Source organism: Salmo salar, chromosome ssa09, assembly GCF_905237065.1.
Source record: "Salmo salar chromosome ssa09, Ssal_v3.1, whole genome shotgun sequence".
In the NCBI taxonomy this organism is placed as follows: Eukaryota; Metazoa; Chordata; class Actinopteri; order Salmoniformes; family Salmonidae; genus Salmo; species Salmo salar.
The window spans coordinates 49,245,307-49,262,217 of NC_059450.1; the positions used below are offsets into that span (position 1 = coordinate 49,245,307).

The window sequence follows — 16,911 nt, forward strand, 5'->3', positions numbered from 1 at the left end:
TGATAGGCAGTGTGGGGACCACATCAACATAACTACTGTAGCTACCTGATAGGCAGTGTGGAGACCACATCAACATAACTACTGTAGCTACCTGATAGGCAGTGTGGAGACCACATCAACATAACTACTGTAGCTACCTGATAGGCAGTGTGGGGACCACACCAACATAACTAGCTACCTGATAGGCAGTGTGGGGACCACATCACCATAACTACTGTAGCTACCTGATAGGCAGTGTGGAGACCACATCAACATAACTACTGTAGCTACCTGATAGGCAGTGTGGGGACCACATCAACATAACTAGCTACCTGATAGGCAGTGTGGAGACCACATCAACATAACTACTGTAGCTACCTGATAGGCAGTGTGGAGACCACATCAACATAACTAGCTACCTGATAGGCAGTGTGGGGACCACATCAACATAACTACTGTAGCTACGTGATAGGCAGTGTGGAGACCACATCAACATAACTAGCTACCTGATAGGCAGTGTGGGGACCACATCAACATAACTACTGTAGCTACCTGATAGGCAGTGTGGAGACCACATCAACATAACTAGCTACCTGATAGGCAGTGTGGGGACCACATCACCATAACTACTGTAGCTACCTGATAGGCAGTGTGGAGACCACATCAACATAACTACTGTAGCTACCTGATAGGCAGTGTGGGGACCACATCAACATAACTACTGTAGCTACCATATAGGCAGTGTGGAGACCACATCAACATAACTAGCTACCTGATAGGCAGTGTGGGGACCACATCAACATAACTACTGTAGCTACGTGATAGGCAGTGTGGAGACCACATCAACATAACTAGCTACCTGATAGGCAGTATGGAGACCACATCAACATAACTAGCTATCTGATAGGCAGTGTGGAGACCACATCAACATAACTACTGTAGCTACATGATAGGCAGTGTGGAGACCACATCAACATAACTACTGTAGCTACCTGATAGGCAGTGTGGGGACCACAACAACGTAGCTACCTGATAGGCAGTGTGGAGACCACATCAACATAACTAGCTACCTGATAGGCAGTGTGGGGACCACATCAACATAACTACTGTAGCTACCTGATAGGCAGTGTGGAGACCACATCAACATAACTACTGTAGCTACCTGATAGGCAGTGTGGAGACCACATCAACATAACTACTGTAACTACCTGATAGGCAGTGTGGGGACCACACCAACATAACTAGCTACCTGATAGGCAGTGTGGGGACCACATCACCATAACTACTGTAGCTACCTGATAGGCAGTGTGGAGACCACATCAACATAACTACTGTAGCTACCTGATAGGCAGTGTGGGGACCACATCAACATAACTAGCTACCTGATAGGCAGTGTGGAGACCACATCAACATAACTACTGTAGCTACCTGATAGGCAGTGTGGAGACCACATCAACATAACTAGCTACCTGATAGGCAGTGTGGGGACCACATCAACATAACTACTGTAGCTACGTGATAGGCAGTGTGGAGACCACATCAACATAACTAGCTACCTGATAGGCAGTGTGGAGACCACATCAACATAACCTCTCTAGGCTAGGCGGGACGAATTCGTCCCACCTACGTAACAGCCACGGCTATCCTGTGGCGCGATTTTCAAAACCTTAAAAATCCTATTACTTCAATTTCTCAAACATATGACTATTTTACAGCCATTTAAAGATAAGACTCTCGTTAATCTAACCACACTGTCCGATTTCAAAAAGGCTTTACAACGAAAGCAAAACATTAGATTATGTCAGCAGAGTACCAAGCCAGAAATAATCAGACACCCATTTTTTCAAGCCAGCATATAATGTCACCAAAACCCAGAAGACAGCTAAATGCAGCACTCACCTTTGATGATCTTCATCAGATGACAACCCTAGGACATTATGTTATACAATACATGCATGTTTTGTTCAATCAAGTTCATATTTATATCAAAAAACAGCTTTTTACATTAGCATGTGACGTTCAGAACTAGCATACTTCCGGGGAATTCGCTAACATTTTACTAAATTACTCACGATAAACGTTCACAAAAAGGATAACAATTATTTTAAGAATTATAGATACAGACCTCCTCTATGCACTCGATATGTCCGATTTTAAAATAGCTTTTTGGTGAAAGCACATTTTGCAATATTCTAAGTACATAGCCCAGGCATCACGGGCTCGCTATTTAGACACCCGGCAAGTTTAGCACTCACCATAATCATATTTACTATTATAAAAGTTTGATTACCTTTTGTTGTCTTCGTCAGAATACACACCCAGGACAGCTACTTCAATAACAAATGTTGGTTTGGTCCAAAATAATCCATCGTTATATCCGAATAGCGGCGTTTTGTTCGTGCGTTCCAGACACTATCCGAAATAGTAAAGAAGTGTCACGCGCTTGGCGCAATTCGTGACAATAAAATTCTAAGTATTCCATTACCGTACGTCGAAGCATGTCAACCGCTGTTTAAAATCAATTTTTACGACATTTTTCTCGTAGAAAAGCGATAATATTCCGACAGGGAATCTCCTTTTCGGCAAACAGAGGAAAAAATCCCAAAGGCGGGGGCGGTCGGGGTCACGCGCATAAGCTAGTGTCTCTTGATGGGCCACTTGAGAAAGGCGATAATGTGTTTCAGCCTGGGGCTGGAATGACGACATTCTGTTTTTTCCCGGGCTCTGAGCGCCTATGGAAGACGTGGGAAGTGTCACGTTACAGCAGAGATCCTTAGTAAATGATAGAGATGGAAAAGAAGTTCAACAAATGGTCAGACAGGCCACTTCCTGTAAAGGAATCTCTCAGGTTTTGACCTGCCATTTGAGTTCTGTTATACTCACAGACACCATTCAAACAGTTTTAGAAAATTTAGGGTGTTTTCTATCCATATGTAATAAGTATATGCATATTCTAGTTACTGAGTAGGAGTGGTAACCAGATTAAATCGGGTATGTTTTTTATCCAGCCGTGTCAATGCTGCCCCCTAGCCCTAACAGGATAACTACTGTAGCTACCTGATAGGCAGTGTGGGGACCACATCAACATAACTACTGTAGCTACCTGATAGGCAGTGTGGAGACCACATCAACATAACTACTGTAGCTACCTGATAGGCAGTGTGGAGACCACATCAACATAACTACTGTAGCTACCTGATAGGCAGTGTGGAGACCACATCAATAAAACTACTGTAGCTACCTGATAGGCAGTGTGGAGACCACATCAACATAACTAATGTAGCTACCTGATAGGCAGTGTGGAGACCACATCAACATAACTAATGTAGCTACCTGATAGGCAGTGTGGAGACCACATCAACATAACTACTGTAGCTACCTGATAGGCAGTGTGGAGACCACATCAACATAACTAGCTACCTGATAGGCAGTGTGGAGACCACATCAACATAACTACTGTAGCTACCTGATAGGCAGTGTGGAGACCGCATCAACATAACTAGCTACCTGATAGGCAGTGTGGGGACCACATCAACATAACTACTGTATCTACCTGATAGGCAGTGTGGGGACCACGTCAACATAACTACTGTAGCTACCTGATAGGCAGTGTGGAGACCACATCAACATAACTACTGTAGCTACCAGATAGGCAGTGTGGAGACCACATCAACATAACTACTGTAGCTACCTGATAGGCAGTGTAGGGACCACATCAACATAACTAGCTACCTGATAGGCAGTGTGGGGACCACATCACCATACCTACTGTAGCTACCTGATAGGCAGTGTGGGGAACACATAAACATAACTACTGTAGCTACCTGATAGGCAGTGTGGGGACCACATCAACATAACTACTGAAGCTACCTGATAGGCAGTGTGGAGACCACATCAACATAACGAGCTACCAGATAGGCAGTGTGGAGACCACATCAACATAACTAATGTAGCTACCTGATAGGCAGTGTGGAGACCACATCAACATAACTACTGTAGCTACCTGATAGGCAGTGTGGAGACCACATCAACATAACTACTGTAGCTACCTGATAGGCAGTGTGGGGACCACATCAACATAACTACTGTAGCTACCTGATAGGCAGTGTGGAGACCACATCAACATAACTAGCTACCTGATAGGCAGTGTGGGGACCACATCAACATAACTACTGTAGCTACGTGATAGGCAGTGTGGAGACCACATCAACATAACTAGCTACCTGATAGGCAGTGTGGAGACCACATCAACATAACTACTGTAGCTACCTGATAGGCAGTGTGGGGACCACATCAACATAACTACTGTAGCTACCTGATAGGCAGTGTGGAGACCACATCAACATAACTAGCTACCTGATAGGCAGTGTGGGGACAATATCAACATAACTACTGTAGCTACGTGATAGGCAGTGTGGAGACCACATCAACATAACTAGCTACCTGATAGGCAGTGTGGAGACCACATCAACATAACTACTGTAGCTACCTGATAGGCAGTGTGGGGACCACATCAACATAACTACTGTAGCTACCTGATAGGCAGTGTGGAGACCACATCAACACAACTACTGTAGCTACCTGATAGGCAGTGTGGAGACCACATCAACATAACTAATGTAGCTACCTGATAGGCAGTGTGGAGACCACATCAACATAACATGTAGCTACCTGATAGGCAGTGTGGAGACCACATCAACATAACTACTGTAGCTACCTGATAGGCAGTGTGGAGACCACATCAATATAACTACTGTAGCTACCTGATAGGCAGTGTGGAGACCACATCAACATAACTAATGTAGCTACCTGATAGGCAGTGTGGAGACCACATCAACATAACTAATGTAGCTACCTGATAGGCAGTGTGGAGACCACATCAACATAACTACTGTAGCTACCTGATAGGCAGTGTGGAGACCACATCAACATAACTAGCTACCTGATAGGCAGTGTGGAGACCACATCAACATAACTAGCTACCTGATAGTCAGTGTGGAGACCACATCAACATAACTAGCTACGTGATAGGCAGTGTGGGGACCACATCAACATAACTACTGTAGCTACCTGATAGGCAGTGTGGAGACCACATCAACATAACTAGCTACCGGATAGGCAGTGTGGGGACCATATCAACATAACTACTGTAGCTACCTGATAGGCAGTGTGGAGACCACATCAACATAACTACTGTAGCTACCTGATAGGCAGTGTGGGGACCACATCAACATAACTAGCTACCTGATAGGCAGTGTGGGGACCACATAACCATAACTACTGTAGCTACCTGATAGGCAGTGTGGAGACCACATCAACATAATTACCGTAGCTACCTGATAGGCAGTGTGGAGACCACATCAACATAACTACTGTAGCTACCTGATAGGCAGTGTGGAGACCACATCAACATAACAGTAGCTACCTGATAGGCAGTGTGGAGACCACATCAACATAACTACTGTAGCTACCTGATAGGCAGTGTGGAGACCACATCAACATAACTAGCTATCTGATAGGCAGTGTGGAGACCACATCAACATAACTACTGTAGCTACCTGATAGGCAGTGTGGGGACCACATCAACACAACTACTGTAGCTACCTGATAGGCAGTGTGGAGACCACATCAACATAACTACTGTAGCTACCTGATAGGCAGTGTGGAGACCACATCAACATAACTACTGTAGCTACCTGATAGGCAGTGTGGGACCACATCAACATAACTAGCTACCTGATAGGCAGTGTGGGGACCACATCAACATAACTACTGTAGCTACCTGATAGGCAGTGTGGGGACCACATCAACATAACATAGCTACCTGATAGGCAGTGTGGAGACCACATCAACATAACTACTGTAGCTACCTGATAGGCAGTGTGGAGACCACATCAACATAACTACTGTAGCTACCTGATAGGCAGTGTGGTGTCCACATCAAAATAACTACGTAGCTACCTGATAGGCAGTGTGGGGACCACATCAACATAACTACTGTAGCTACCTGATAGGCAGTGTGGAGACCACATCAACATAACTAATGTAGCTACCTGATAGGCAGTGTGGAGACCACATCAACATAACTACTGTAGCTACCTGATAGGCAGTGTGGGGACCACAACAACATAACTACTGTAGCTACCTGATAGGCAGTGTGGAGACCACATCAACATAACTAGCTACCTGATAGGCAGTGTGGGGACCACATCAACATAACTACTGTAGCTACCTGATAGGCAGTGTGGAGACCACATCAACATAACTACTGTAGCTACCTGATAGGCAGTGTGGAGACCACATCAACATAACTACTGTAGCTACCTGATAGGCAGTGTGGGGACCACATCAACATAACTAGCTACCTGATAGGCAGTGTGGGGACCACATCAACATAACTACTGTAGCTACCTGATAGGCAGTGTGGAGACCACATCAACATAACTACTGTAGCTACCTGATAGGCAGTGTGGGGACCACATCAACATAACTACTGTAGCTACCTTATAGGCAGTGTGGAGACCACATCAACATAACTAGCTACCTGATAGGCAGTGTGGGGACCACATCAACATAACTACTGTTGCTACCTGATAGGCAGTGTGGAGACCACATCAACATAACTAGCTACCTGATAGGCAGTGTGGAGACCACATCAACATAACTACTGTAGCTACCTGATAGGCAGTGTGGGGACCACATCAACATAACTACTGTAGCTACCTGATAGGCAGTGTGGAGACCACATCAACATAACATAGCTACCTGATAGGCAGTGTGGGGACCACATCAACATAACTACTGTAGCTACCTGATAGGCAGTGTGGAGACCACATCAACATAACTACTGTAGCTACCTGATAGGCAGTGTGGGGACCACATCAACATAACTACTGTAGCTACCATATAGGCAGTGTGGAGACCACATCAACATAACTAGCTACCTGATAGGCAGTGTGGGGACCACATAACCATAACTACTGTAGCTACCTGATAGGCAGTGTGGAGACCACATCAACATAATTACCGTAGCTACCTGATAGGCAGTGTGGAGACCACATCAACATAACTACTGTAGCTACCTGATAGGCAGTGTGGAGACCACATCAACATAACTAGCTACCTGATAGGCAGTGTGGAGACCACATCAACATAACTACTGTAGCTACCTGATAGGCTGTTTGGAGACCACATCAACATAACTAGCTACCTGATAGGCAGTGTGGAGACCACATCAACATAACTAGCTACCTGATAGTCAGTGTGGAGACCACATCAACATAACTAGCTACGTGATATGCAGTGTGGGGACCACATCAACATAACTACTGTAGCTACCTGATAGGCAGTGTGGAGACCACATCAACATAACTAGCTACCGGATAGGCAGTGTGGGGACCATATCAACATAACTACTGTAGCTACCTGATAGGCAGTGTGGAGACCACATCAACATAACTACTGTAGCTACCTGAAAGGCAGTGTGGGGACCACATCAACATAACTAGCTACCTGATAGGCAGTGTGGGGACCACATAACCATAACTACTGTAGCTACCTGATAGGCAGTGTGGAGACCACATCAACATAACTACCGTAGCTACCTGATAGGCAGTGTGGAGACCACATCAACATAACTACTGTAGCTACCTGATAGGCAGTGTGGAGACCACATCAACATACTACTAGCTACCTGATAGGCAGTGTGGAGACCACATCAACATAACTACTGTAGCTACCTGATAGGCAGTGTGGAGACCACATCAACATAACTATAGCTATCTGATAGGCACTGTGGAGACCACATCAACATAACTACTGTAGCTACCTGATAGGCAGTGTGGGGACCACATCAACACAACTACTGTAGCTACCTGATAGGCAGTGTGGGGACCACATCAACATAACTACTGTAGCTACCTGATAGGCAGTGTGGAGACCACATCAACATAACTACTGTAGCTACCTGATAGGCAGTGTGGGACCACATCAACATAACTAGCTACCTGATAGGCAGTGTGGGGACCACATCACCATAACTACTGTAGCTACCTGATAGGCAGTGTGGGGACCACATCAACATAACATAGCTACCTGATAGGAAGTGTGGAGACCACATCAACATAACTACTGTAGCTACCTCATAGGCAGTGTGGAGACCACATCAACATAACTACTGTAGCTACATGATAGGCAGTGTGGTGTCCACATCAAAATAACTAGCTACCTGATAGGCAGTGTGGGGACCACATCAACATAACTACTGTAGCTACCTGATAGGCAGTGTGGAGACCACATCAACATAACTAATGTAGCTACCTGATAGGCAGTGTGGAGACCACATCAACATAACTACTGTAGCTACCTGATAGGCAGTGTGGGGACCACAACAACATAACTACTGTAGCTACCTGATAGGCAGTGTGGAGACCACATCAACATAACTAGCTACCTGATAGGCAGTGTGGGGACCACATCAACATAACTACTGTAGCTACCTGATAGGCAGTGTGGAGACCACATCAACATAACTACTGTAGCTACCTGATAGGCAGTGTGGAGACCACATCAACATAACTACTGTAGCTACCTGATAGGCAGTGTGGGGACCACATCAACATAACTAGCTACCTGATAGGCAGTGTGGGGACCACATCACTATAACTACTGTAGCTACCTGATAGGCAGTGTGGAGACCACATCAACATAACTACTGTAGCTACCTGATAGGCAGTGTGGGGACCACATCAACATAACTACTGTAGCTACCAGATAGGCAGTGTGGAGACCACATCAACATAACTAGATACCTGATAGGCAGTGTGGGGACCACATCAACATAACTACTGTTGCTACGTGATAGGCAGTGTGGAGACCACATCAACATAACTAGCTACCTGATAGGCAGTGTGGAGACCACATCAACATAACTACTGTAGCTACCTGATAGGCAGTGTGGGGACCACATCAACATAACTACTGTAGCTACCTGATAGGCAGTGTGGAGACCACATCAACATAACTAGCTACCTGATAGGCAGTGTGGGGACCACATCAACATAACTACTGTAGCTACCTGATAGGCAGTGTGGAGACCACATCAACATAACTACTGTAGCTACCTGATAGGCAGTGTGGGGACCACATCAACATAACTACTGTAGCTACCATATAGGCAGTGTGGAGACCACATCAACATAAACGTAGCTACCTGATAGGCAGTGTGGGGACCACATAAACATAACTACTGTAGCTACCTGATAGGCAGTGTGGAGACCACATCAACATAATTACCGTAGCTACCTGATAGGCAGTGTGGAGACCACATCAACATAACTTAGCTACCTGATAGGCAGTGTGGGGACCACATAAACATAACTACTGTAGCTACCTGATAGGCAGTGTGGAGACCACATCAACATAACTACTGTAGCTACCTGATAGGCAGTGTGGAGACCACATCAACATAACTACTGTAGCTACCTGATAGGCAGTGTGGAGACCACATCAACATAACATTAGCTACCTGATAGGCAGTGTGGAGACCACATCAACATAACTACTGTAGCTACCTGATAGGCAGTGTGGAGACCACATCAACATAACTAGTAGCTATCTGATAGGCAGTGTGGAGACCACATCAACATAACTACTGTAGCTACCTGATAGGCAGTGTGGGGACCACATCAACACAACTACTGTAGCTACCTGATAGGCAGTGTGGAGACCACATCAACATAACTAGCTACCTGATAGGCAGTGTGGGGACCACATCAACATAACTACTGTAGCTACCTGATAGGCAGTGTGGAGACCACATCAACATAACTACTGTAGCTACCTGATAGGCAGGGTGGAGACCACATCAACATAACTACTGTAGCTACCTGATAGGCAGTGTGGAGACCACATCAACATAACTAGCTACCTGATAGGCAGTGTGGGGACCACATCAACATAACTACTGTAGCTACCTGATAGGCAGTGTGGAGACCACATCAACATAACTACTGTAGCTACCTGATAGGCAGTGTGGGGACCACATCAAAATAACAGTAGCTACCTGATAGGCAGTGTGGGGACCACATCAACATAACTACTGTAGCTACCTGATAGGCAGTGTGGGGACCACATCAACATAACTACTGTATCTACCTGATAGGCAGTGTGGGGACCACATCAATATAACTACTGTAGCTACCTGATAGGCAGTGTGGGGACCACATCAACATAGTTACTGTAGCTACCTGATAGGCAATGTGGATACCACATCAACATAACTACTTAGCTACCTGATAGGCAGTGTGGAGACCACATCAACATAACTACTGTAGCTACCTGATAGGCAGTGTGGGGACCACATCAACATAACTACTGTAGCTACCTGATAGGCAGTGTGGAGACCACATCAACATAACTACTGTAGCTACCTGATAGGCAGTGTGGGGACCACATCAACATAACTACTGTAGCTACCTGATAGGCAGTGTGGGGACCACATCAACATAAACTAGCTACCTGATAGGCAGTGTGGGGACCACATCAACATAACTACTGTAGCTACCTGATAGGCAGTGTGGAGACCCCATCAACATAACTACTGTAGCTACCTGATAGGCAGTGTGGGGACCACATCAACATAACTACTGTAGCTACCTGATAGGCAGTGTGGGGACCACATCAACATAACTAGCTACCTGATAGGCAGTGTGGGGACCACATCAACATAACTACTGTAGCTACCTGATAGGCAGTGTGGAGACCACATCAACATAACTACTGTAGCTACCTGATAGGCAGTGTGGAGACCACATCAACATAACTACTGTAGCTACCTGATAGGCAGTGTGGGGACCACATCAACATAACTACTGTAGCTACCTGATAGGCAGTGTGGGGACCACATCAACATAACACGTAGCTACCTGATAGGCAGTGTGGAGACCACATCAACATAACTACTGTAGCTACCTGATAGGCAGTGTGGAGACCACATCAACATAACTACTGTAGCTACCTGATAGGCAGTGTGGGGACCACATCAACATAACTACTGTAGCTACCTGATAGGCAGTGTGGGGACCACATCAACATAACTACGTAGCTACCTGATAGGCAGTGTGGAGACCACATCAACATAACTACTGTAGCTACCTGATAGGCAGTGTGGAGACCACATCAACATAACTACTGTAGCTACCTGATAGGCAGTGTGGAGACCACATCAACATAACTACTGTAGCTACCTGATAGGCAGTGTGGAGACCACATCAACATAACTACTGTAGCTACCTGATAGGCAGTGTGGGACCACATCAACATAACTACTGTAGCTACCTGATAGGCAGTGTGGGGACCACATCAACATAACTACTGTAGCTACCTGATAGGCAGTGTGGAGACCACATCAACATAACTACTGTAGCTACCTGATAGGCAGTGTGGGGACCACATCAACATAACTACTGTAGCTACCTGATAGGCAGTGTGGGGACCACATCAACATAACTATGTAGCTACCTGATAGGCAGTGTGGGGACCACATCAACATAACTACTGTAGCTACCTGATAGACAGTGTGGAGACCACATCAAAATAACTACTGTAGCTACCTGATAGGCAGTGTGGGGACCACATCAACATAACTACTGTAGCTACCTGATAGGCAGTGCGGGGACCACATCAACATAACTAGCTACCTGATAGGCAGTGTGGGGACCACATCAACATAACTACTGTAGCTACCTGATAGGCAGTGTGGAGACCACATCAACATAACTACTGTAGCTACCTGATAGGCAGTGTGGAGACCACATCAACATAACTACTGTAGCTACCTGATAGGCAGTGTGGAGACCACATCAACATAACTACTGTAGCTACCTGATAGGCAGTGTGGGGACCACATCAACATAACTACTGTAGCTACCTGATAGGCAGTGTGGGGACCACATCACATAACTACTGTAGCTACCTGATAGGCAGTGTGGAGACCACATCAACATAACTACTGTAGCTACCTGATAGGCAGTGTGGGGACCACATCAACATAACTACTGTAGCTACCTGATAGGCAGTGTGGGGACCACATCAACATAACTAGCTACCTGATAGGCAGTGTGGAGACCACATCAACATAACTACTGTAGCTACCTGATAGGCAGTGTGGAGACCACATCAACATAACTACTGTAGCTACCTGATAGGCAGTGTGGGGACCACATCAACATAACTACTGTAGCTACCTGATAGGCAGTGTGGAGACCACATCAACATAACTACGTAGCTACCTGATAGGCAGTGTGGGGACCACATCAACATAACTACTGTAGCTACCTGATAGGCAGTGTGGAGACCACATCAACATAACACTGTAGCTACCTGATAGGCAGTGTGGAGACCACATCAACATAACTACTGTAGCTACCTGATAGGCAGTGTGGAGACCACATCAACATAACTACTGTAGCTACCTGATAGGCAGTGTGGGGACCACATCAACATAACTACGTAGCTACCTGATAGGCAGTGTGGGGACCACATCAACATAACTACTGTAGCTACCTGATAGGCAGTGTGGAGACCACATCAACATAACTACTGTAGCTACCTGATAGGCAGTGTGGGGACCACATCAACATAACTACTGTAGCTACCTGATAGGCAGTGTGGGGACCACATCAACATAACGTAGCTACCTGATAGGCAGTGTGGAGACCACATCAACATAACTACTGTAGCTACCTGATAGGCAGTGTGGAGACCACATCAACATAACTACTGTAGCTACCTGATAGGCAGTGTGGGGACCACATCAACATAACACTGTAGCTACCTGATAGGCAGTGTGGGGACCACATCAACATAACTACTGTAGCTACCTGATAGGCAGTGTGGGGACCACATCAACATAACTACTGTAGCTACCTGATAGGCAGTGTGGAGACCACATCAACATAACTACTGTAGCTACCTGATAGGCAGTGTGGGGACCACATCAACATAACTGTAGCTACCTGATAGGCAGTGTGGGGACCACATCAACATAACTACTGTAGCTACCTGATAGGCAGTGTGGGGACCACATCAACATAACTACTGTAGCTACCTGATAGGCAGTGTGGAGACCACATCAACATAACTACTGTAGCTACCTGATAGGCAGTGTGGAGACCACATCAACATAACTACTGTAGCTACCTGATAGGCAGTGTGGGGACCACATCAACATAACTAGCTACCTGATAGGCAGTGTGGGGACCACATCAACATAACTACTGTAGCTACCTGATAGGCAGTGTGGAGACCACATCAACATAACTAATGTAGCTACCTGATAGGCAGTGTGGGGACCACATCAACATAACTACTGTAGCTACCTGATAGGCAGTGTGGGGACCACATCAACATAACTAGTAGCTACCTGATAGGCAGTGTGGGGACCACATCAACATAACCTGTAGCTACCTGATAGGCAGTGTGGGGACCACATCAACATAACTACTGTAGCTACCTGATAGGCAGTGTGGAGACCACATCAACATAACTACTGTAGCTACCTGATAGGCAGTGTGGGGACCACATCAACATAACTACTGTAGCTACCTGATAGGCAGTGTGGGGACCACATCAACATAACATTAGCTACCTGATAGGCAGTGTGGGGACCACATCAACATAACTACTGTAGCTACCTGATAGGCAGTGTGGAGACCACATCAACATAACTACTGTAGCTACCTGATAGGCAGTGTGGGGACCACATCAACATAACTACTGTAGCTACCATATAGGCAGTGTGGAGACCACATCAACATAACTAGCTACCTGATAGGCAGTGTGGGGACCACATCAACATAACTACTGTAGCTACCTGATAGGCAGTGTGGAGACCACATCAACATAACACTAGCTACCTGATAGGCAGTGTGGAGACCACATCAACATAACTACTGTAGCTACCTGATAGGCAGTGTGGGGACCACATCAACATAACTACTGTAGCTACCTGATAGGCAGTGTGGAGACCACATCAACATAACTAGCTACCTGATAGGCAGTGTGGGGACCACATCAACATAACTACTGTAGCTACCTGATAGGCAGTGTGGAGACCACATCAACATAACTACTGTAGCTACCTGATAGGCAGTGTGGGGACCACATCAACATAACTAGCTACCTGATAGGCAGTGTGGGGACCACATCACCATAACTACTGTAGCTACCTGATAGCTAGTGTGGAGACCACATCAACATAACTACTGTAGCTACCTGATAGGCAGTGTGGGGACCACATAAACATAACTACTGTAGCTACCATATAGGCAGTGTGGAGACCACATCAACATAACTAGCTACCTGATAGGCAGTGTGGGGACCACATCAACATAACTAGCTACCTGATAGGCAGTGTGGAGACCACATCAACATAACTACTGTAGCTACCTGATAGGCAGTGTGGAGACCACATCAACATAACTAGCTACCTGATAGGCAGTGTGGAGACCACATCAACATAACTACTGTAGCTACATGATAGGCAGTGTGGAGACCACATCAACATAACTAATGTAGCTACCTGATAGGCAGTGTGGAGACCACATCAACATAACTAATGTAGCTACCTGATAGGCAGTGTGGAGACCACATCAACATAACTACTTTAGCTACCTGATAGGCAGTGTGGAGACCACATCAACATAACTACTTTAGCTACCTGATAGGCAGTGTGGAGACCACATCAACATAACTAGCTACCTGATAGGCAGTGTGGAGACCACATCAACATAACTAGCTACCTGATAGGCAGTGTGGAGACCACATCAACATAACTAGCTACCTGATAGGCAGTGTGGAGACCACATCAACATAACTACTGTAGCTACCTGATAGGCAGTGTGGGGACCACATCAACATAACTACTGTAGCTACCTGATAGGCAGTGTGGAGACCACATCAACATAACTACTGTAGCTACCTGATAGGCAGTGTGGAGACCACATCAACATAACTACTGTAGCTACCTGATAGGCAGTGTGGGGACCACATCAACATAACTATAGCTACCTGATAGGCAGTGTGGGGACCACATCAACATAACTACTGTAGCTACCTGATAGGCAGTGTGGAGACCACATCAACATAACTACTGTAGCTACCTGATAGGCAGTGTGGAGACCACATCAACATAACTAGCTACCTGATAGGCAGTGTGGGGACCACATCAACATAACTACTGTAGCTACCTGATAGGCAGTGTGGGGACCACATCAACATAACTAGCTACCTGATAGGCAGTGTGGAGACCACATCAACATAACTACTGTAGCTACCTGATAGGCAGTGTGGAGACCACATCAACATAACTACTGTAGCTACATGATAGGCAGTGTGGGGTCCACATCAAAATAACTAGTAGCTACCTGATAGGCAGTGTGGGGACCACATCAACATAACTACTGTAGCTACCTGATAGGCAGTGTGGAGACCACATCAACATAACTAATGTAGCTACCTGATAGGCAGTGTGGAGACCACATCAACATAACTACTGTAGCTACCTGATAGGCAGTGTGGGGACCACATCAACATAACTACTGTAGCTACCTGATAGGCAGTGTGGAGACCACATCAACATAACTAGCTACCTGATAGGCAGTGTGGGGACCACATCAACATAACTACTGTAGCTACCTGATAGGCAGTGTGGAGACCACATCAACATAACTACTGTAGCTACCTGATAGGCAGTGTGGAGACCACATCAACATAACTACTGTAGCTACCTGATAGGCAGTGTGGGGACCACATCAACATAACTAGCTACCTGATAGGCAGTGTGGGGACCACATCAACATAACTACTGTAGCTACCTGATAGGCAGTGTGGAGACCACATCAACATAACTACTGTAGCTACCTGATAGGCAGTGTGGGGACCACATCAACATAACTACTGTAGCTACCAGATAGGCAGTGTGGAGACCACATCAACATAACATAGCTACCTGATAGGCAGTGTGGGGACCACATCAACATAACTGCTGTAGCTACGTGATAGGCAGTGTGGAGACCACATCAACATAACTAGCTACCTGATAGGCAGTGTGGAGACCACATCAACATAACTACTGTAGCTACCTGATAGGCAGTGTGGGGACCACATCAACATAACTACTGTAGCTACCTGATAGGCAGTGTGGAGACCACATCAACATAACTAGCTACCTGATAGGCAGTGTGGGGACCACATCAACATAACTACTGTAGCTACCTGATAGGCAGTGTGGAGACCACATCAACATAACTACTGTAGCTACCTGATAGGCAGTGTGGGGACCACATCAACATAACTACTGTAGCTACCATATAGGCAGTGTGGAGACCACATCAACATAACTAGCTACCTGATAGGCAGTGTGGGGACCACATCAACATAACTACTGTAGCTACGTGATAGGCAGTGTGGAGACCACATCAACATAACTAGCTACCTGATAGGCAGTATGGAGACCACATCAACATAACTAGCTATCTGATAGGCAGTGTGGAGACCACATCAACATAACTACTGTAGCTACCTGATAGGCAGTGTGGGGACCACATCAACACAACTACTGTAGCTACCTGATAGGCAGTGTGGAGACCACATCAACATAACTACTGTAGCTACCTGATAGGCAGTGTGGAGACCACATCAACATAACTACTGTAGCTACCTGATAGGCAGTGTGGGACCACATTAACATAACTAGCTACCTGATAGGCAGTGTGGGGACCACATCAACATAACTACTGTAGCTACCTGATAGGCAGTGTGGGGACCACATCAACATAACTAGCTACCTGATAGGAAGTGTGGAGACCACATCAACATAACTACTGTAGCTACCTCATAGGCAGTGTGGAGACCACATCAACATAACTACTG

At 45.9% G+C, this 16,911-nt stretch overlaps 1 protein-coding gene across 1 annotated transcript in view; it reads right to left on the reverse strand.

Annotated features, from left to right (window-relative positions):
• The window catches only part of LOC106611421 (polypeptide N-acetylgalactosaminyltransferase 16), a 199,861-nt gene that overhangs the window by 77,861 nt on the left and 105,089 nt on the right, over positions 1-16,911 (reverse strand). The gene's annotated exons all lie outside the window — the stretch shown is intronic.